Consider the following 24137-nt stretch of genomic DNA (forward strand, 5'->3'; position numbering starts at 1 on the left):
ATATAAAATACATATTAAAAAGGAGTCAATTATACATTAAAAATGAAATGCCAGAACTAACTAATATTATAAAATACATATAGTATAAAATGACTCATTACCGAATTTTAAGATAATAAAAAAAAATCGAAACCCATAAGCCTGCACTCATATTGTTTCCTTCTTTTCCTTGCTCTGACTGCAGCAGCTAAAAAACTAGTGATGTTAAAAATCTCCCAGGGGCTATTCAACATCTGCAGATCGGTTAGGGCCGGCATGACCTGCATGAAACCTTTGTCCTTTAAGATCGGAAGAATAAGGTGCTTGCGAATATGCAGATTGTGGTCGCTGAACATGACAAAGTGCAAAGTATCTTGCCTCGAGAAATTATTGCAAGATGTATTGCCTTATGTAAATTTTTCTATACACTGATTTACACGTATGATTTATTGTCACTCACTGGGAATGCCCTGTAAAATAAAAGGTTTGTCCAGCTCTACCTACATTAGAACATCAAATGAACATACTCAGAAAAGCGTTACTGCTACTCAGTAAGAATACTCTCTGCATCAGAGCTTCAATCATGCACAGGCTTGGCTTCAAAAACGAATTATTCCTCATGCATATTGTAGTTCAAAGGTGCAGTTCTCATTGCCGCTGACTGAAAGAATCAAAACGGACGCTAAAGAAGATGCACTAGCTTATTTTACACTATTCAGTTCGAGTCACTGTTGTAATGTTGATAATCACAGTCGTAGTATGTTTTCCATTTCTATTGAGTTCGCGTCACGACTGTCATGTCCGAATGTTCGGACATGAATAAATGTGACGTCATCGCTGTCATCTGGCATATGCCATGATATCTCCGTTGTGATAGCGCCCCACCTGTTGGCTCCCTGTGGGCCCTTTATCTTATATCATTAAAAGATAATATTTTACTAACTTTTGCCCGTTTATTTATGACATCCCCACAACAATTGGTGACGAGGACGGGATGCGACGTGGGCCCACGGGTGACGTTTGTTTCGAGGAAGTGTAGCGGTGCTGATTGAAGAGCCACCGCGGTGTTTACTTTAACGAGACATTAAGGGAGGCGACTTTCTATATAACGGAACTAAGTAAGTGCATCGGCGTTAGCGAAAATCAACTCAGCAAGCATAAATGCGCTGAAGAGTCCAGTCTTTTGTCAAAAGTCGCTGGCGTAAAAGCGCTGAAGATTTGGCTGCTGTGCGAGCATTGATGTTTAAACGCTGAATAACTCATCATTGCGCTCAGGCTGCCGGCATAGTGCGCTAGATATCTCTGTCAGCTGGGAGAGGCTGCCGGCATAGAACGTTGAGGATTCAGTCAGCCGAGCTGCGTGAAGCATGCCGGGAAGCGATGGCTCAGCATCAACGTAACCATTGGATACCAGACTAAAACGTCACTAAGCGTAAACAACGTGCAGACATTTTGAAAAGCCAATTACTTCAAAACATACCGATGCCTGCGAAACTTACATGAGAAATGCTGGTAACGTTTAAGAGGCATCACATAAAATAAATCTATTGGAGCAAGTTAAGTTTTACTGATTTTTAGCGCTTAAAATTTCAAAAACAGTGTAAAACAAATATAGCCTGAAGGAAGAAAAAATTTAAGGATAAATAAAAGGCTTGGAATTAATGAGATAAACAACAATTCAAGTGACTTATGAGACAGAAAGTGAGTTCTGTCAATAGGAAGTGTAAGAAACAAAAGGAAGATATTCGTTTAACAGATTTGAAAGTAAATATGGCACAAAGCAATAACATATGTGTACCACCACTCTTTCTGGATGAGCCTGGTAAACCCACTATGAAGTGGAAAAAATGGATTAGAGCATTTGAAAATTACATTGTGTCCATAGATGGAAAGTGATACGATGCTGAAAGGAAGTGTTCATTATTGTTTGGTCTTTTAGGAAGAGCAGGGCAAGAAGTCTTCCATAGTTTGCCTGAGTATGAGAGCCCCCCAGGAAGTTTTATACCACTAAACGAATATCAAGAAGCCATAAAAAGACTTGAGTTACAATTTGATGAAGAAAGTAACATAATGGTAGGGAGGCATAAGTTTGCGTTAAGAAAGCAGCAAGAAGGAGAAACTATTGATGAATATATAGCATGCTTACGCGTATTTGCAAAAGATTGTGAATACGAGGACATGACTGATATTTACATCAGAGACCAAATTGTATTTATTGCTATTCAAAAAAGGTGTAGGAAAGACTACTAGCGTGTAAAAAACCGACATTGCAAGAGGTTGTTGACATAGCAAAAGGAATAGAAAGGTCAATGGTGTCTACTAAAGAGTTGTCTAATGCTGGCGGTAACACTAGTGTATTTTATTTACAGGACTAAAGAAAAAGTGAGAACAAAAGTAATGAAAGAAGTTGGAATGAGAAAAAGGTAGGAGGTAAACAGTTAAGCTGTTTTAGGTGTGGCTCAAAAGAGCATTTGGCAGATAGCAAAACATGTCCAGCAATAGGTAAAAAATGTTTGAAATGCAAAAAATTTGGTCACAACACAGCCCTATGTAAGACAAAAAAAACGTACAGTAATGTAAATGTCAATACAGTAGTTGACTACGATGAAGAAATGTGTGCTAGCATAATATTGTACGTAGATATGGTTGATGGGAAAATTAAAGGACCTATTGGTGATGCAAAGATTGGTGGCGTTGAGCTGCAGTTTACTGCTGACTCAGGATCACCAATCACAACTATTTCAGACAAAATGTTTGAGGAAAAATGGCAAAGTATAAGTTTGGTAGAATCTGATGTAAACCCGAAAGCTTTTGGGGAAAAAGACATAAATATGCTAGGATATTTTTGTGACACTGTTACATTTAGAGGCAGAATGATAAGAACTAAAATCTATGTAGCAGAAAAAGGCAGGATCTTAATTGGGTGGAAAGATTTGGCAAAATTAGGAGTTCTATTAAGACCAGGTGCCAAGGACCCAATAGTATTAAGTGAAGATTGGGTAAACAGTGTACGCATAGAAGACAATCAGGACAGTATTAGCCAAACCTTAGAAAAATACCAAGATGTTTTTAAAGATGAAATAGGGTGTGTCAAAGGTTTTACACACGAAATAAAATTGAAAGGTGATGCTGTTCCTAGTAAACATAAGGTAAGAAACATACCTCTGTCAATAAAGAAATAATTGAAAGAAGTTTTAATTAAATTGAGCAATGAAGGTGTGATTGAAGAAGCTGACGAGTCAGAGTGGGTTTCAGCTACAGTGGTTTCCAAAAAGAAAAAAACAGGTGAATTAAGGTTGTGTTTAGACCTCAGAAGTTTAAACAAAAACATCATTGTAAACTGCCACCCACTTCCAAGGATCCAAGATATTTTGCAATCAATCACAGGTTCAAAATATTTCACTTTAATTGACTTAAGATCTGCATATCACCAGGTATGTTTAACTGATAATTCGAAGAACCTAACAACTTTTGTCACACCATTTGGTGCATACAGATACATTTGTCTGCCATTTGGTTTAGCTTCTTCATCAGGAGTCTTTCAGAAGTTGATGGAGATCTTATTTGGTGGAATGAAAGGAGTTGAAGCATTCCAAGATGACATTCTAATACATTCAGAGTCTGTACATGACCACCTGAAAATTTTAGAAAAGGTGTTAGGCATTTTAAAAAAGAGAGGAATGACTGTTTCAAAGGACAAGTGTACGTTTATGACGACCGAAATAGAATACTTGGGACACGTATTGTCCTCTGAAGGAATCAAACCAAAAGATGACCTAGTGAAGGCCATAAAAGAAGCACCAGAACCAGATGATAAGGAGAGTTTAAAATCATTTTTGGGCCTTAGCGAGTTCTATGCTAAATTTATTCGAGGCTATGCTGAAAAGGTGGAACCATTGAGGAAATTGATAAGGAAAAACGTGGCATACAAATGGACTACCGAACAAGAACAAGCGTTCAAAGTAGTAAAGGAAGAAATAGCTGGAGCTCCTGCTCTAAAACCATATGATCCTGAACTAGAAAATGTGGTCACAGTTGATGCTAGTGCTAAAGGAATTGGAGCAATTTTCTGTCAGCTGCAGGGCAGCAAAGAGAACACCATTGCGTTCATATCCAGGAAGTTGAATGACACTGAAAGAAATTATAGTACTATTGAACGTGAAACATTGGCTTGTATCTGGGCTGTGCAGAAATTAAAAGACTATCTGTGGGGAAAAAGATTCATGTTGATCACGGACCACAAGCCGCTAGTTTACATGATGGATGGTGAAGGTCGTGGAAATGGCAGGGCGAGTTCTAGGTTAATTTGGCTTCTCTCAAAGCTACAAGAGTACAACTTTGGAATAAGACACATAAAAGGAGGAAAGAATTGTAGAGCTGACTGTCTGTCTCGTTTGCCCATTAGTAGTCAAGCAGAGGAATCACTCGATGATACTGAATGTGTGGTGGCATTGGTGGATGCTACTACCATGTGTAATGGATCCATTACGGAAAATGAATGGATGGAGAACATGAATAAAGATTCTATCCTATTGAAAGTAATGGATCATGTAAAATCCAAATGGCCTCATATCAGAAATGTGCATAACGAACTTAAAAGTTACGTGCAGGTAAATGATTAACTGACCATCGAAAGCGGATTCTTGAAAAGAGGTGAAATGTTCATACCACCAGCAGGTTTAAGACAGAAAATAATCGCTTTGGCACACAAGGGCCATCCTGGCAGCACCGCCACTAGAAATGTTCTGAAGATGCATTATTGGTGGCAAGGAGTAGATAACGAAGTAAAAGTCTATATCGACAGATGTGAACAATGCTTAAAGTCTGACAAACACTGGAATGTTTCGAAAAATGAATTGCAGAAGGTAGAAATACCAAATGGTCCATGGACTAAAATTGCAATTGACTTTGCTGGACCGTTCAACATATTGCAGGATGATTGTAGGAATCTAATTGTCTTAACGGATGACTATTCAAAGTGGATACATTACAAATTTGTAAAAACTGTAACAACTGATGTGGTGATTAAATTCTTTAAAAAAATCTTTGCAAATGAAGGGCAGCCTAAAATTCTAGTCTCTGACAATGGTGCACAGTTGATTTCGCTTAAAATGACAGAATTCTTAGCAAATGCTGGTATCAGACAGGAGAAGACACCTTTGTATAGCCCTAAAAGTAATGGTCAGGTGGAGAGAGTAAATAAATTCATCAAAGAAGGCATTCAGTCTGCCATTGCATCCAAAAGATGTGTAAAAGAGTTTATTAGGGAGAAAATAAATGCATACAATAATACACCCAATGAAACAACGAAATATACACCCTTTTATCTGATGAGGGGTAGAAAATGTAACTCAATGCTTACGCCCAAATTCAGAAAATGGTACAGTGAAGAGGTAAATACTGAAGTTATAAATGACAGTGAAATCAATGTCAAGGAGCGTATTGAAAACAAACAAGAAAAGACCAAGAGATATGCTGACATGGTGAATAAAGCCAAAGGAAAAAACGTGAAACCAGGTGATTGGATTTTAATAAGGAAACCCACCGTAGTCTCTAAGGGAGAGTCTAAGTTCAGTGAGCCTGTGCAAGTGAGCGAAACTACAGGTGGGGCAGTTTTAGCAAAAGAGAAAGGATGGTGGAGCAAAGATAACATTGTAACATTGAAGAAAGGGCAGGAAAAGATCATATCTAGAAACATGGATAATGAAGAAGAAAAGTTAGACGAGAGCATACTTGAGTGGGGAAATGTGTCAGGCAACGAAAGATATTCTAGTATTGATGATAGCATCAATTCTTCTGTGAACAAAGGAGAGAGAGCAAGGAGTTCAATGTCTATGACAAGCAGTAGGATTGAAGATAATGATAGACCAGAGACTCTACAATCTTATGAGCTTGACAAAACTCTAAATGTTGACATGACAGACAATGAGTGCCCAGGTACCTCAGGAGTTCAGTCAAAATGTGGGAGATCTATCAGAATCCCCAAACACTTTGCAGACTATGTGATGGAATAAGATGTAAACTTTATATCTTGCATATGTTTCTGTTGGGGAAAAAGGGAGATGTTGTAATGTTGATAATCACAGTCGTAGTATGTTTTCCATTTCTATTGAGTTCGCGTCACGACTGTCATGTCCGAATGTTCGGACATGAATAAATGTGACATCATCGCTGTCATATGCCATGATATCTCCGTTGTGATAGCGCCCCACCTGTTGGCTCCCTGTGGGCCCTTTATCTTACATCATTAAAAGATAATATTTTACTAACGTTTGCCCGTTTATTTATGACATCCCCACAACAGTCACTGCATTTACTTCCTTCATTCTCCTTATATTTAAGGGGATTATAAGAAATCAGACTACGAGCTGTATAATGAGTCTTAGTAGCAGGAATTATTTACTAATTATACAAGATGTCTGTGAAGGCAAAGGGACTGCATCCGCTTATGACGAGTGTTTTTACCCTCAAGATCTTACCCAGCTAAGCGCTAGAGGGCGCGCTTACGGAATGGCTGCCTAGACGCGCAGCTCCCGTTCCTTGGCGCATGATCCTTCTCTTATCCTGCGCCACGGGGTGCTAAATCGCCCCACAAAGATTGGATCCTGACTCCTGCACTGTTCCCCACGCTCGCTCCAATTTTGGCGGCTCTGGGTGCTCCGGAACCGGAGATACGGAGGCCAGCAGTTTGACCGACCCTGCCACTGGAGCTCGGGCAGGCGCCGGAACGGCTGCTGTATTTACGCGACCCTGGGGATCGCCACGAGTCTACAGGCCGCACCTCGCCGCCACAGCCTGCGATCCTACTGGGAAGACGTGCGGCGATCATCGTGAGGGTAGGAGACGACTGGCTGCCCTGACCTGAGCTGCGTCCTCCCCCCCTTCCCACCGCTGGTGGCCCCTGGTTTGTTGGTGCCTGGGGGGGGTTGATTCTCCCATGCTGGACGGGGCTGCGGCCTGCCCGAACTGTTTCCCGCCTCGCCACCGCAACTGGCCGGCGCGGCGGATCTTGGCGGTCCTGCAGGGTCTGAGGCCTGACCCCACCGCGCTGGGACTTACCTCTGCCCCGTGCTCCCTGCTGACGGGCCCCTACGCCGGGGCCAGACCTGGAGATACTGTCGGGGCGGGGGCTTGCTGCGTCTCCCTCCTGAGAGTGGGCCCTGGATTGCCCCCCTGCGTGGCGATCCCCGAGGGGGCTCTCTCCCTCACTGCTGGCCGCTGCTGTCTGTCCTGCTGGCCTGGATCCTCTTGAACTGGACCCGCTGCGGGCCCTGAAGCCTGGGTTCCGCCTCGGGCAACACTGGTGTCCCCTGAGTGCTCCTACATCCACTTTCGCTTCTCTGGAGCCTGGGAGGGCGCAGACTGGCGGAGCTCGTCGCCGTCTCTCCTGTACTATCCTACTGAAGTACACTGCGGTGGGGCCGTCCTGCCCCTTTCGACTGACCACTCCTTCACCGGCCCATTGACTTGCCCTGCTTCTGACCACCCGGGTCTGTGGTCTGTCGCTGGAAGCCACCATGGGGCGCCCTGAACACCGCCAGCCCAAACTGAGTTTCGACAATGCTCGCAGAGGCGCTAAATCGACGCCGCTGAACCCGGGGCCTAGCACGTCTTCTCCACAACCCACTCCCCCCCCACCCCCGGCCCCTGCGGCGGACCTCACGAGTCTGATCCAAGAGATGCGACAAGGCTTTGCCACTGTCGTGGAAAAAGTGGATGGGGTAACGGCTCGGTTGGATGCCCTTGTGCACAAGGTTGACCGCCATGAGGAACGCATTACAACTGCGGAGCAGCGGCTTTCCGACAACTTGGACACCACCGCGACCCATACGTCGCAATTGGCCAGGATGGACAATTTGCTGCGCGTCATAGCGGCGAAGAACGAAGATTTGGAGGCGCGCAGTCGCCGCAACAACATCCGCATAACGAATGTTCCGGAATCCACAGCCACAGGCAGAATGGAGCTGTACGTGGAAAAGTTGCTTAGGGGTTCCATCGGAGAGGACGCTTTTTCTCCTCAGTTCATAGTGGAGAGGGCCCACCGATCACTGGCGCCGATCCCCCAGCCTGGCTTACCTCCTAGGCCTATAATTGCAAGGCTCTTGAACTATCGGGATCGCGACACGGCCCTCCGGGCGGCCCGCACTCAAAAGTCGCTGCAGTATAATGGGGTCACTTTTTCAATATACCCTGATTTTACACCGATGGTCCAAGACGAAAGGCGCAAGTTTCTGCCCGTAAAGAAAAAGCTGCGAGAGGCCCAAATTGACTATGCCCTCCTGTATCCGGCGAAACTGCGAGTTACCCATCAGGGTAAGCAACGTTTCTTTACTAACCCGCAGAAAGCAGAAGATTTTTTGAAATCTGTGCGTACTGCGCGCAGGGGCGGGAACGTGCCTGCCGAGGACCTGGAGAATGCTGATATACCCCCTGGACAACAGGATGACTAACTGTACTTGCAGTATGTGTGGACAACGCCAGCCACGCCTGCTGTCTCTTCAACAGCGTGTGGGACTTCGATCGCTGGAGTGATGGGAGAATGATGGACATGCTTGGACACTGCACCCCCAGTGGTAATGTACGCCAAGGACCACTCCCTTGGTCTTAGTCTCCACCGAGGGTAGTACAGTACTGGAGCTAGGACCAGGTGGTGGCAGTTCGCACTCTATGCCTTACCCCTACTGGGTGCTCCCCATTACATGGTTGTGTTTTTTTGTTGCTGCTGTTGCGGCTCGAAGGGAGGTTGGGGCGGGACTAAGAGGGTGGGATTCATGGCTACTGGCATGTTTGGGATGCTGGGGTGGGTGGGGGGAGGCTGGATTTTACGAGGCTGCTATTGCTCAGACTGTATCTTTCTCTGCTGATATGGTGTTTCCTTGGGTTTTGGGCGGGATGGCTGTGGCCATGATGCTGTGTCCCTTTGGGTGTTTTCACATATAGTCTTGCTGCATCTATGGCAGTATCGACTGCGAGTGCAAGATTGACATGCGTATCATGGAATGTCAGGGGTCTGAATAATGCTAGGAAATGCAGAAATATAATTGCCTATCTGAACAGACATCATGTACAAGTTGCTATGTTGCAGGAGACGCATCTGCCTGCTCAGGGCGATGCCACTTTTGGGACAAAGTGGGCTAGTGCCCGTGTTTTCTCCTCATACTCGACTTATGCAAGAGGGGTTGCGGTGCTCATTTCCCGCGGAGTGCCGTTTCATCGTCTCGGAGAGGCGGTGGACAGAGAAGGGCGTTATGCTTTACTGTGGGGAAGGGTTGGCCGCGATGTCTATGTATTTGTATCTATGTACGCACCAAACGTTGATACTCCTGCCTTTTTTTCTACGCTATGGGGGAAGATTGTAGCTGTTGGGGCACGACATGTTGTATGGGGTGGAGATTTCAACCTCGCACTGGTGCCCCCCATGGATAGGGCAGATGGTGTTAGCTCCTACAAGCCCAGGTCTAGAGCGACATTGGAGGGAATCATGGAGGAGGGTGGGCTCTTGGATGCCTGGAGACACCTGCATACCCAGGGACGGGAAGGGACACACTTTACCTCACACACTGGGACATGGGCGCGCCTTGACTATTTTCTAGTTGACAGGGAGGTTACTGCAGAGTTGATAAGAGTAGAACACCTGCCTAGAACCTTTTCCGATCACAGCCCTGTGTCTATGCAATTCAGCATTCCTGGGTGGGACGATCCACGACCTCAGTGGCGACTGCGTCCTGATATACTTCTGGACAATGTCTTCCGCACAGAGCTGGGTGAGGAAATAGCAGATTTTTTCCCACGGAATAAAGGCTCGGTAGAATCAGTTGAGAACATCTGGGAGGCTTTTAAGGTCACCATCCGGGGCTTCTGCATCTCCAAGAGTCACGGGGTACTGCGTGATATCCTACACTCCATAGCTACACTGGAGCGCAGCCTGCGAACTCTAGAACACCGCATAACCACAGATTCTGACCCGCGCTTACACGCCACCTTTAGGGAGACACTGTCGGAGTTTGAGGAGGAAGCAGCCTGGGAGGTGAAATATCGGGGCAAACACTGGGTGGCTCGTAAGTATTGTGAGGGTGATAGGCCAGGAAAAGTGCTCGCTGCAATCACACGACCATCTCGGGTGCACAACACTATACTTGAGCTCACTGGCGACGCCGGAACTATAGTCAGGGACCCGGCAGAAATACTGTCCACCTTCACGATGTACTACTCTACACTATATACTTCTACGGCAGTGGAACTCACCCCGTACACTGAATACCTCAACGAGGTGGCATTATGTTGGCTCAGCGATGGGAACAGGGAGTTTCTTGCGGCTCCTATCGAGCTAGACGAGATCCGCGAGGCCATCATGTCCCTTCGGAATGGTAAGGCGCCGGGGCTCGATGGCTTACCGGCCGAATTTTATAAAACCTACATCGACATAATGGCACCGGTGCTCCGCGAAGTCTTCACGGAATCCCTAGCTGATGGGATACTTCCCCGCTCTATGCGTGAGGTGGTGATCACCTCCCTTCTGAAACCGGATAAAAACCCCACCACCTGTGAGTCATACCGACCACTATCCCTCCTAAATTGCGATGTCAAGATTCTAGCTAAGGTCTTGGCCACCCGACTGTCGCTGCTCATGACCAGGTTGGTCCTGCCTGATCAATCTGGCTTTGTGGCGGGAAGATCTACGTCCCATAATCTTCGCACCCTCTTTGCCTTGCTTCGCACGGTTCACCCCGACATCCCTGTCGCAGCCGTGTTCCTGGATGCCACTAAGGCATTCGACTCGATCGAGTGGCCTTACCTTTTTTCGGTTCTAGCCAGCATGGGTTTCCCCAAATTGTTTATATCTTGGGTTCGACTCTTGTATACTGACCCCACTGCTAGAGTGCTAATCAATGGCCGCCTGTCACTACCTATCGCACTTACTAGAGGCACTCGGCAGGGTTGCCCGCTCTCTCCCCTACTGTTTGCCATCGCGGTTGAACCTCTAGCCTGTCGTTTACGGCAGCTACACCGAGAGGGAGCAGTGCTATGTCTGCAGCGGCAAATAGATGTGTCCCTATATGCTGATGACATCACACTATATGTTAAGCATCCTGAGACGCATCTTAATCCCCTGCTTAGAGAATTCATAATGTTCGGAGGGGTTTCAGGTGTCCACATCAATTGGGCAAAGTCGCAGTTTTTTCCCCTCACTGACGCAGTACAGTTCTTCCCTCTCGATTACCCATTAGAGTGGTGTAGCGATGATCTTAAATATCTGGGGATTCGTGTCTCTCGCGATAGAGAAGAGACGTTACGTGCCAACTATGGGGTAGCCATGACCAAATTAACTGCTTCAGTGGATAGGTGGATCACTCTGCCACTCTCCATGGCGGGTAGAGCCTCACTCATTAAAATGGTGATCTTACCTCGCTTCCTGTATCTATTCCTTAATATCCCCTATTACCCTGGCGCTTTTTTCTTCAGAACGCTTCGCACGGAACTGCGCAGGCTTTTCTGGGGGGGCAAATCCCCCCGCTTAAAATGGTCGACGCTGACCCTCCCCTACGATAGAGGTGGCTTTGACGTCCCTGATTTTGAAACTTACTACCAATGTGCACAGGCACACTTTGCCTACCATTGGATGGCTCCAACTCCTTTCATGCCGCACTTAGCGGTTGAGGACTGGATCGTACACCCTATCCCGCTCAACGGACTGCTGTACTGTCCTGAGACTTCCATTACCACTGCGAACACCTCAGTTTCCTGCACGTTGGACGCATGGCGCCGCATTGCTAAACGCCTGTCATGCCCACTACCCTACTCTCCTAAATTGCCACTTTCTTACCACCCACAACTATCTCTCTTGTCGGAACGTGGTTTCCGTCACCTATGTGACAAATTACTCGTCGCCTGTTGGGGCGACCTGTTCCATGAGGGTAGTTTCAAGACTGAAGAAATGTTCTTCAAGGCGCAGTCGCGCACCTGCCTTGAACTCTTTTACTACATTCGGCTGCGTGCGGGGATGCGGGACATCCTACCTGATTATCCCAATGAACCTGATACCCTAGCGCCACTGCACTTCCTGCTGGGGTCACAAGACGGGACCCACTTGGTCTCCGGTCTTTACCGCCAAATCCGCGTAGCTGCCCCTGAGCCGGACTCTAATGCTAGGTTGCGCTGGTCGGCTGAGCTTGCCATTGACATTACTGATGAGCAGTGGAAATACTGCTGCACGCTCACCTCTCGTGTATCTGCTAGCAGCAGATTGAAAATTATTCACTACAAATTCCTTCAGAGAATATATTATACTCCGGCTCGGAAATACAGGTTTGGTTTGGCTGACAGCGACCGCTGTGACCGCTGCCGTGCTGACCACGCTGATTTCCTGCACCTGGCATGGGACTGTCCTCAGGTTGCTCATTACTGGCAGTTGGTTGTGGGGGCTATTGCGGAGATGGTGGGTGAGGCGGTTCCCGCTGACCCCTTGGTCGCCGTACTCGGATACACGATGCAAATGCCTAAAGGATGCCGGAAATTTGTTGACACCGCCTTGCTCTTAGCCAAGCGACGCGTTGCTTGCCGCTGGGGCAGAGGAAGAGCCCCTAAGTTTAAGGACTGGCTTACAGATTTGACATATTGCCAAGATCAGCACACCACGTTTGCCGAACTGGTGCCTCTCTCCTGCAGGCCCAGGGATATTTGGGAGCCACTAACGCATTATCTGCTCACGCGCCCGGACGGCGATGCACGCTCAGACGACCTGCCTCCCCCTCCTCAGCGCGCTGATGTCCCTCCCGGATCGCAGCCCCTTGATCCCTCCTGCGACATCTGACTCTCTCCGTCCCCACACGCTCTAATGCCCCTGCAATGTCCTGCACGAACTAGGCCGCCCAGGCGTGGCCTGACCCACACCCCCCCTCCACTTTGGGCATGACTATTCACTCCTTTTTGCATCCACAGCCCGTTACACGATCTTGCTAGGTGATACCCCGTTTTATATTTTACGTCCATGGGACACACCTTTGCAGGCTTCTGCCACACTAGGATAGCAGACCCAGACATCAGTTCCGCCATGGGCTACGGTCTGCCTGACCCACCTTGCTGCACCACTCATTATTTGCACTTTAGTACAGTCACAGTCGGCCTCGTAGTTATAATCTGAGTTGGGAAGTTTTGGGTTCTTGTTTTTAACAACCAATATAAAGGTGAGCAACTTCATCTTTTTGACCACAAAACCCTGTTCAACTGCTGCTTATCCTTTGCTTGCCCTACTCCCCGGACTGCTGAACCAGTATCATGTATGTCTTTTCTATACGCCGCCGGGCCCCCGGGATGCCGGCTACTGGGCTGTGTACTGTTCGTAATTTTTGCTGCCGGCCTCCGGGTTGTGGGCGAACCAAGCTGTGTATCATATTCTGTTTACTCCAATAAAGCAGGTTGAACCCAAAAAAAAAAAAAAAAAAAAAAAAAAAAAAAAGATCTTACCCAGCTAAAGGCATAACTCGTGCACATCTTACGCAAACACTTCTTTAGAAGTTCAGCATGCACCTTCAAAGCAGCAAATCAGCTTCCTTGATACTTAAGAAACTTCTCATTTGGCATTTGCCCCAGTTTATAAGGCAATCTGCCTACTGGACAATATCGTAACTACATTTTTCTACTACAGTCTAACCACCAACGCAATGTATCACTCCTAGAGCAGATCCTGCCTCTATCATTGAGTTCTTTAATGTATACAAATCATGATTGGTTAGTAGAAAACACATCGGCAGGCTTGCACAGCACTAGAAAACAAATCAGGACAGCATTAAAAAAGTATTGAAGTTGCAAAAAAATAATACATGCCACAAATGATTGCATTTATATAACAGTAAAAGAGATAAGGTATAGTGAACTGGTGTCAAATGTAAGTCATGAGTAATTACCACAGTAATTCCTAGTCCGATTCCCCCATCAATTTCTAATTTTGCCCTGAAGTGAGAGCAGGAGCGCAACTTTGGAAGTAACATTAACTTGCACTCTATCTGATGTGCACAATTTGAGAATCACCCCAGACTTTAAAGTCTCCCAGTACTTGACTGTATGCTGAAATGTGGCCAGCACAAAGTTACTGTACACTAGCCTTGTAACTCATCTTTGTTCTACTTCTCTTTGAAACATACTACCGTGCATACTGCAGATTATACTACAGTACGAATATATTAAGAATTATGGCCACAGACAGTTGAAATTCAGCCATTATAGCCTTTCTCAACATTGATACTGGACACCAATTCAATTGCAGAGAATAGAGCTCACCACATACTCAACATGCTGGAGATGTTTGCAGGCCAATGTGACCTACTCCTTATGCTATGGTTGTGTCCCGATCTACACCCATTCTGCATAGTAGTACGAGAAATAGTATTCATTTATATCATTTGTAAAGCGCCTGAATCACCCCAGATGGGGTATCTACGCGCTGAGGACTTATAAAGGTGAGGCACTTAGTGTTTAGAAAAGTACGGTTTTGAGTTTTTTCCTAAAGCTTAGGTAGTTAGTGCAGGGGCGGATGTCCAGGGGTAGTTGGTTTCAGAGTTGGGGGGCTAGGTAAGAGAACAATTTGCCTCCCAATCTAGTTTGCTTGATGCGAGGGATGACAAGAAGGCCTTTCCCTTTGGAACGAAGGGTAAGAGATGGTGTGTATTTGACCAGTTCGTCTGCCAGATATCTAGGACCCCTCTGGTTTAGGCCTTTGAACACTATGCAGATTTTAAAATGGATTCTTTTGCGTATGGGTAACCAGTGAAGTTTGAGTAGCAGGGGAAGGCGAGGAAGCATGGTAGGGTGCACTGGTTACCAAACGGGCTGCTGTGTTCTGCACCACCTGTAAACAGTTCAGGGCGGATTCTTTAGCAGAGATCAGTAAAGCATTGCTGAAATCCAGGCAGCTAAGTACTAGGGTGTGTATCAGGGTTTTACGTGTGGAAACAGGAAGGAAGTGGAAGACCTTGCGGAGCAGGCTGAGGGCATGGAAGGAGGCTCATTTGGTTGCAGCTATTTGCTCATCAAGATTAAGTTTGTGGTCTATTAAGACACCTGGGTTTTTAACCACTGGCTTAGGGGATGGTGCCGGGCCTATTTCCTCTTGCCATCAGCTAGGGGACCAGCTGGTGACTGCGTCTTTGAAGAGCATTATTTCTGTTTTTCCTGCGGTTAACTGCAGAAAATTGCTGCTCATCAATGATGTTATAGTATTCATGCCTTCCGCGAATATGTTTTAAATATTGGGGGTGTCTTTATTGAAGGAAAAAAGGAGTTGGGCGTCGGCTACGTAGGAAATCTATTTCCACTGACTTCTAGACAGTACCTTTCGATAGACTGGCCTTTTTGCAGGACACTTCTGCTCACTAAACATATCCTAGCATCACCAATGATGGCTCTTGGTAGCACTCGCCACAGCCAATGTATGGATCCTTAGATATTGGCACTCGCCCAACATACAGGGAATGAATGCTTGGTTCAAATTTATAGTATGCCTCCCCCATGAACAAAATATATACAGGCTACAACACCAACAGAGCATATTCATTGACATACAGGAACTATTCCAATGACTTAAGGAAAGAGATCGACCATGACAAAGGGGGAAATCAGAACAAATATGTACTATTTAATTTTGAAGAAGGGCTCTAAGCGATCGAAAGGGTGGGACTTGCCTCGCTAGAAACCTGGGAGTAATGCTACTAGTAAGTGCACTGAATAGTAAATTATTTGAAATGTCCTGGGTTATGTATAACAGATGCTGTCTTGTTCGATTAGGTCTCCACTTTACTTGAGTTCTTCGACTCAGCAATTCAGCTGTTTATCTCAGACCCAGACCTCAAATGATTTTCTGTGCTGATGCGATGACAAATAATTGTATGTTTGGAATTCTGTTTTTATTGCTCTTAAAAAGCAATAAATAATTATTTAAATCAAGGAAGTAAAATATAACCAATAGGGCACTGGTAGACAGCAATGCCACTGTTGGTAGCGGACTCTGGGTCATGGTGCAAAACCTAGCAGTTTGTTAAAAGACTGAGGCCTTTACATTTGAAGGTACGCTTTGGGAGGAGACACTAAAAAGAAATTTGCAGTAAGGTTAAAATACTAAGACATTATACAGGTGATGCCTTGTGCTCGGTCAGGAGTCCCCAAGAAACATCCAGATTGTGGTTTTAGTCCACATCAGCCAGAGGTTTAAACCTCAACTTAATAGAGAATCTATGAACTGGACAAAAATATACAAAGGAACGGGTGTTCTGCTACTAGAAACATAAACACATTAAGGCTCCGTTATAGTAACTGCATAAATTTAAACCCTGAACCCAAATTAGAGGCACTAACCCCATTAGGAAATACACTGGAGGCTAGGAAGAATACATTTTGAGGTGACTCAGTGAAGAAATACCCATTCAGTATAGTTAAAAAAGATATAGACGGGGGTAAGTGTGGTGTGGTAGGATATGGGTAGAATTAGGACATGGTATGAAACAGTCCTTTAAGCTCTCTTGTTCAGGGCACAATTTAGGGGCTGACACACTGGTTTAAGTCAGTGACAGATGGAATCTCTTCTGTAGCTTGAGACAGCAATTGATGGGCTCATAAATGGCTTGCAACACACTGGAAATCAATACTAAAGTATAGCATATGCATTACTATGGTCATTGGGTATCCACTAGTGGCTCAGAATAGGTGTCCGTGGTTTATCATGATTGGGCCAATTACTGAGTAGGTGTTAAAAGTCAAGGTAACCATAGAAAACGTGTACAAGGCCAGTCGATTCAGATGCACAGGCAATACATCATGGGACGTAAAAGGCCAGGTTAGAGTGTATTTCCACCATCCCCAGGACTCTGGTCTACCTTCCCCTTAATGGTAAGTTCTGCAAGGATGACCTGGCACTGGTATGGAGGGAGGACCAAGTTCCCAATTGAATCAATCGAAAATATGGCAATTCATGTTACTGTGTATCAACATCAATATCTTTAAACTGATATTACCTTATCAGCAACCCAGGCTCTGCCAGTGTTTGTAAGTCATTTTAACTGTGTCCAAACCATGAATATTAAAATATTTTGCCAATGGAGTTTATCATGAGCTCTGCAAGGATCGGCTCTGAGCCTGACCATCTTTAACTCAAACTCTCTAACCAGCATCATCTGCTCTCATCACACCAATGTCCTCTCCTTCGCAAACACCATGCAACTCATTCTCTCCCTCGCAGACAAGACACCAAGTACCCGGATCAAGTTCAATGCCTACATAGATTAAATCCCCCACTGGATAAAGATCATCTGATGAAGCTGAAAACTGACGAGTCCAAAATTGTGCGCTTTCGGAAGAGCACTTTACTGTGGGACTCCACCTGGTGGCCAACAGAGCTAGGACAGACAACCACCACAAACGCCAAAAACCTTGGGATCCCCATCAATCCCAAACTCAACATGTCCAATCAAGTCAATGCTGTCACCGCCTGAGGCTTCCATACCCTGAAGACGTGGAGGAAGATTTTCAAATGACTCCAAATCTGCACCCCACCCGAAAAACCATCAAACACACCCTTGTCACAAGCAAGCAGGACTACATGTACACTATGCCAGGATCAACAAAATCTCTCCAGAAGGCTTCAGACCATTCAGAACTTGGTGGCCAGAATCACTCAACCTCCCACGCCTCACTCACATCACAGCACACCCGAAGGAGCTCCACTGGCTTCTCAATCACAAAGGAACACAATTGATAATCTAATAGAAAACCAGGTCTGGTGGTCGAGCCTTCTCCTACATCGTTCTTAAAGTGTAGTACGATCTGCCGCTACACATAAGAGACTCCTTGTCACTTCTTGAATTCTACAAGGTTCTGAAGACCTGGCGTTCTATCTAGTAACTCTAGACCTTAGGTTTGGCTAGACTCACACATGCTCAGTACCAGGATACAATCCTGGCTAACAGTGCGCTCTATGAATCTGTATAACATAACATGTACACTATTGACTTTTACCAACTGTAATACCACCTATGTAATATATGCTATGAAATACCTATGAAATTGCCCTACAGAAGGATCACTACACAAAAGGTGAGGCTGAGAATTTCGCCGCTTAAGAGCAGTGTAAGCTGTGGTAGACAATAATTGAAAAAGTTAAACTTTCTGATTGAGGTGGTGACATGTACAGTATACTCTACTCAGTAAGCACTGTTGGACTCTCAACATGCACACAGTCAACTAGGTTTTTAACAAATCCTTCGAGTAGTAGTCACTGACCCACATAGTTTCTAGTGTTCACACACCTCAGGCATGGAGGTCACGTTAAAAAAATCACAACCCATGGTTCTATGTGCTTCTCATTGCTTGACAAAAACATATTCATTTTATGTATTTTACAAGTAAAACCAGTTCTATTAGTGCCTATGCCATTTATTACTTGTATATATGTACACTGTGCATGCCAGTTTTACTTACATTCCAACTGCATTACAATCCTATTATTACATCCCAATACCCACTGCTGACGGATATACCGGTTTTTGAAGGTCCTGAGCCCAATTTATAGGCCTGAGCTGCAGGAACGGACCTATAAAGAGGGCGATGGCTTTTAACAACCGGTATAGCCTGAGGCAGAAAGAATATAAGGCTATTAGAACATTCCACCCACTGAGGGAATAACATTAAAAATGGAGAAACCGAAAGACTAACATTGGAATGTTGGAGCAGAAGACTCCTACCAGCCCTTATAAGCCCTAAGCCACTTCATAATCAATATGTAAATAAAGCTGTTTAACAGCTGTGATTAGATGATGATTATTGTTTAACTACAATTTCTGTTAATTTTATAACACTCTATATACTTTCTTTTTTATTAATCTCAGTGAGGTGTAGATTTTGTTTTTGGTAGGTTTTCTATTGGTTCATTAGTTCCTTTTACAGTCTTACATTAAACCACTGCTGACATGTCAGTGTGTTAAATATAGCTCTTTTCGGGAATTCTTAGCCCTATGTTACTGATTGGCTTTTTCAATGCATTTTCACGCTGGCCATTCTGTTTAAGCCCCTCGCATCTGTATTTATTCCTGTTATACATTAAAGCAAGGTTGCACGCTGTATCCACAAAAATACTTCCACCTGTGTCTCATAACATTTGCAGACGACCTACTGGTTGATTTATCCGCGTCTGATCACTCCAATTCCTGAAGGTGGTTCAAAACCGTATACCACGGAAATATACAAATACAGACATGGACAAATTAAATATATGATTTTGTTGCCATGAGTTCTCCAATCTAATCACACATAGCTGCATCTAATATATTATCCAACTACACCACGCGGCTGTTTGCAAAAAAACAAGGATGACTGATGCCGTCATTGGATTTTTTCCCCCCAATATGTTGGCCTGTAACAATTATTATATATTAGTCGTTTTTCCTAAATCAGTGTGGTGACAATATATTAGCGACCTACCCTCGTGGCTTTGTCTGAGTAATGACTTAAGGAGCTGAAACAGCAATGAATTAACAATAAAATCTTACCAGACTAGCAAGACAACTGTCGGTCTTTCGTGAAAACTGTAGGTTAATTACACCTTGATTATTTTTATTTTGTCACTCGCCTAAGCACAGATCACTGCACCAATCACGCATTAGTATTTAAGGTTCGGTTTTTGTCATAAATCTTTGAAGCTCAGGCAATTCTCTTCATGCCTTATGAATACTCCTTTAATAATAATATTCGACCGTTACGCTTTATTCCTACTGTCTGCACATACATTGTATAGTTACTGATGTTGTTACACAGTTATATGAATTAGCTTATTTTTTATTGACTGGCTCATGGACATATATACCTAGTTGCCATATGGAATACAGTGTCTTCTTGTCTTTTTATAGAGAACGGAAACATTAAACACCAACAGAAAGTAGATCATGTTAGGACAGAAGACACTATCTGCAGTACAGCGAGTAAAACAATTATAGTGTGCATAAGCACTGGGGAAAAATAAGCACGTGACAAGTAGCGCGCCTTATGGTCAGGATTGTGGGATATAAATAGTTACGACAGGATTTTCAAAATTATTCAATAAATGAAAGACGAAAAATGATTCGTGATAACAATCAATGAGGTCTCGTGCCTCAATGCGGCGAGCGGAGGTTGAAACGGTATAAGGCTAGCATTGGTAGGGGGGTTGTCGATATTCATATAAAGCACTTGTCATGCTGTGTTCTGAACCAGACATTGGAATTAATTCATTCGGTTCAAACAGCCCTGTGGACTCTTACAAATCCGGCCATGCTCTGGGGGTTAAAAAAGGCAGAATTATGGTTATGTATAAAGGCAGTATCTATCTGGTCATGATTCAGAAAATAAGTCAACTGTCTTGTTCTACGTTACACAAACTTGGTCACATAGCTCAGAGAAGACCCAGGACGCTGCAAATTTGCGAACAGTTACAGAGATGAAAACGTTAAGCATAAACTAACTAAAGAGACCACTTTTCGACTACTTACACGTCCCGTCCGTGATTACAGCACTAATGTTCGTGGTGGTTTCTGTTGATCTTTGACAGAATGACATTTGTCCTAACTTCATACTTCCGGGATGAATGATGGCCAATCCCACGGCTGGTAGTCATCTGGGTGTGGGAGGGACTCGTAATATATAAGGTCATTTAGGATTGGTGCTCTGCTGCGGCATCTCACCCAATCCTAGTGCAACTGCCTGCCCTGTATTCCAAAGTGTTCTTTACCTGTGGAGTCATCCTGAGCTCGGCAGTCACGGCACTGTTGCAATTTAAGAGCACTGGAACGTCACCTGCGAGTCACCTGAGGTGGGCAAGCTAGTGAAGGCACTTCTACCCTATGCCTTGCTTTTCTTCAGCTGGAGATCCTCATGGACCACACCAAGCCGAGTTTTTGTGTAATTTCTGCCTGCCAGAGCGGTCCTTTCCTCACATAGCGTTATGGGCCAAATTAATTCTGGCTCGCCATACGCTGAGGTGGCATCTTTAATTGTCATTGTTGTGGAAAATGTGAAGGATAGTGGGATGACGAGGGAGCACACGAGAAAGGAGAACAAGCATTGAAAATACAATAGGTCGCGGCCTCGTTTTTAAGTTAAAGCAATTCTGTTTGTAATTGGGTGGCTTTTTAGCTTTACTTTTATTAGTGTTTTCCAAACTTTCATGTAGCATATATGTATGCATGCATTTATATTTCTATTTATATAGATATGCAGATTTGTATATATATATGTTTATGTATGTAAATCTATACACACATATAAATGCATATGCATATATATATATATAGATATATATATGCATATGAGATGTAGAGGTAGAAAGGTAGAGGGAGGTAGAGAGTGGTAGAGAGGTATGTTGTGTAGCGTTTTAGGATCCAAGCGTAATTTACCGATTCATGCCCTTATATAGGTATAATTCGCCTTGCCCTTATATAGGCATAGAAATCATAACCATATTTAGACATAGCCCATCCAGTACAAATACAGGCATGGCTACTTCCACTGGTTCCAAAAAGCCACAACGATTTCTTGGAAAACTCGGCTTCAGCAGTCCGGGACATCCCCTTTCTTGAATATTGATTTGTCCTAGAAATCATGGCGTTTTCAAAGAACTATCATTCCCTTGGGGTTCTTTGGTGACGTTATTATGTCCGACTTTACGTCAAACTAGGCACCTTCAAGGTATAAATATGCCTTCACTTGCCCTAGCAAAGACACAGTGGTTTGGAGCAGTTCGACTATCTACTTGCCCGACGCAGCTCGCTACAGCAAGTGCCGAAGGAAGCCGACCCTCCAGGTGTCGCACTGACAGAGAGGCTGCCTTTCTCTCGCTGAGAATCCAGCTCCCGGGTTTCCAAGCTCCCCTTGCAGGGTGTTGGGAAATCGAGTTCTGAGAGACAGAGAGATACCAGACTTCTTTAATTCTAAAACCAAGGTTCGGAGCTGATTAGACCCTAAGAGAAATCTTGGATAGATTCTTGGCAAAGAAACTAAACCTATGCTACACCATACTTACTTCTTACCTCGTGCTAGACCTAGGTTAGGTACATTGGGGTAGGCGTATTTTAGAATCAAACATTTTATTATGCGGCCAGTTAGCATCATACACGGCCCAGCTGCCTACATCAACTCGCCGGCAGGGCGTAAGCAAGCAAGAAGTAAACACAGCGTCTGGACCTACATCCCGGAGGGCGGTCCTGCGTAGTAAAAACCATAGCCACCCCCCACCGGCAAAGCGGAGTCCGCAATTTTCATAGAGGAGAAAACCAACAAGAACCAAAAAAGAAACAGAGGTAACACCCCCAACCCCCCTCCACCCATTCCCCCTTAGCCGACCACCCCAATCCCCCCGTAGGCGTATTTCAGAAGCACCAGTTGAGCACTTTTAGCTTTGTTATTTATGTATGTATTTTATGGCTTTGAAACCATATCATGCTTTTACAGTATTATTTTATAATATTCTTCTTGCTGTATGCATTATACTTAACATCCAGTATTACGATTGTAGCAGTTAATTTCTTTTGCATGAGAAAGAAGACTGTTCAATAAATCATTTTATTGAAAAAGCCTGTCTCTCTATTTCTCTGCACCTCTGATGAAATGAAGCATGTGTGGTATATAAATAAATAATACCGGATCTAGGTTTGACTGGACATAGTAATAACAGATAGCTCAATAAATAAGAGTCAAGATTCGAGGTAGTAGGAGTTTGCAGGTTTAATACAGCATAAGGACAGGAACAGGACAACCTGCACGGGAACAGGATGGCAGGGCCCTGCAGGGGGGACAGGGAATGAGCGCGCTAACTTTAATAACAATGTACAAGCATATATACTAAAACAGTCGCATTACAATACATATGATAGGCGGAGCAGTGGGTGTGGTCAATAGCAGTCGTGAAAGATAAGGATGAAAGTGGGTGTAACAAGAGGCGTATACATAGACATGTGATGTAAACGTAACAGAATATGTCATAAATGGGGCGGAAACATGGAGGGGGCTACCTAAGGAGCCGGGACCTCTAACCTAATGGTGCGCGCAAACTGACAATGACGTGTTACTAGGAGAAGCTGGGGGCTATGAACTCTGCGCTAGGAGCAGAGACTGAAGTCTGGAGAGTCAGGGCGACATGTACCTAAATCCTATCTAGTATCTAATGTTTAGAGGACATGTTGATATAAACTAAGAGTCAGGAGGGGAGAGGCTAACAGACTCTAAGACTGGAGCATGCATTATTCTACATGTAGTGCGTGATGAAGAATATTAAATGACCATTAATACAGTATTTCTCCTACATGGAGACGTAAAGGCTAGACAATGACGGAAACTATTGATGCGATTCAGTAGCTTAGGAATGCAGAGAAGGAGGGCTGGACTGATAACTAGAATCATAACATACTCTTGGCAGACTCGTAGGCAGAGCCAGGCTGGGCCGGGCACTGCGAGGCAGGAAGTAAGTGAAGGGTCGAGGATACAGGTGGGGGCTGTATCACTCCTCAGCGAGGGTTCAGGAGACAGGAGCTGAATCTGGTGTCCGGGCCCTTTTGAGGCCTAGAAACGGGGACTTTACAATGAAATAACGTGCACACTGAGAAACGTGGCAACGTAACTGTACATAGGCCTAATATTCGTAGCTTTCACGAGAACTGGAAACTGGCATACTAGAGATGGACACAACTGTAATCGCGTCTTTAATCAAACATGGGGAATACATATGCATATTAATCATGCACACATAACATAAGATGGGGGACACGTAGGGACACAGAACATGGCAAAATTTACTTTTCCACATTCCCTCCTTGTCACTACGTTTCCATCAGGAAACATCAATATTCATGATACCATCTATCATTTCATACAGTATCATTTGCTCGTCTCGAATTTTCTTGGAACGGGATTTAGAACGGGACTTGGGACTAGGAATACAAGAGGTAGCACAATTGCCACAAATCGCAGGGCCACATTGTAAACAGAGGCAGCAACTGAATATGATCGCTACTGCAATACCCAGAAATGACAATACTTTCCATCCCCAGGCGGAAATTATATTCCAGAACCAACCGGACCATGTCCAGGTGCCTGGATCTTGGTGTAACATATTATGGGCAATGTTATGGAGTCTGGTTATAGCTGAA

At 44.6% G+C, this 24137-nt stretch overlaps 1 protein-coding gene across 2 annotated transcripts in view; it reads right to left on the reverse strand.

Annotated features, from left to right (window-relative positions):
* The window catches only part of LOC144792322 (rab5 GDP/GTP exchange factor-like), a 172101-nt gene extending 151478 nt beyond the window's left edge, over positions 1-20623 (reverse strand). Inside the window, exon 1 of one of the 2 annotated variants that reach the window (XR_013602537.1) lies at positions 20487-20579. The gene's annotated coding sequence lies outside the window, so the exon portion shown is untranslated. Of the gene's footprint in view, positions 1-20486 lie in introns of both variants that reach the window. The other variant, XM_078667278.1, reaches the window with a different exon arrangement.
* Between the last annotated feature and the right edge of the window lie 3514 nt (positions 20624-24137).

This window comes from Lissotriton helveticus, chromosome 11 (genome assembly GCF_964261635.1).
Source record: "Lissotriton helveticus chromosome 11, aLisHel1.1, whole genome shotgun sequence".
Taxonomy (NCBI): Eukaryota; Metazoa; Chordata; class Amphibia; order Caudata; family Salamandridae; genus Lissotriton; species Lissotriton helveticus.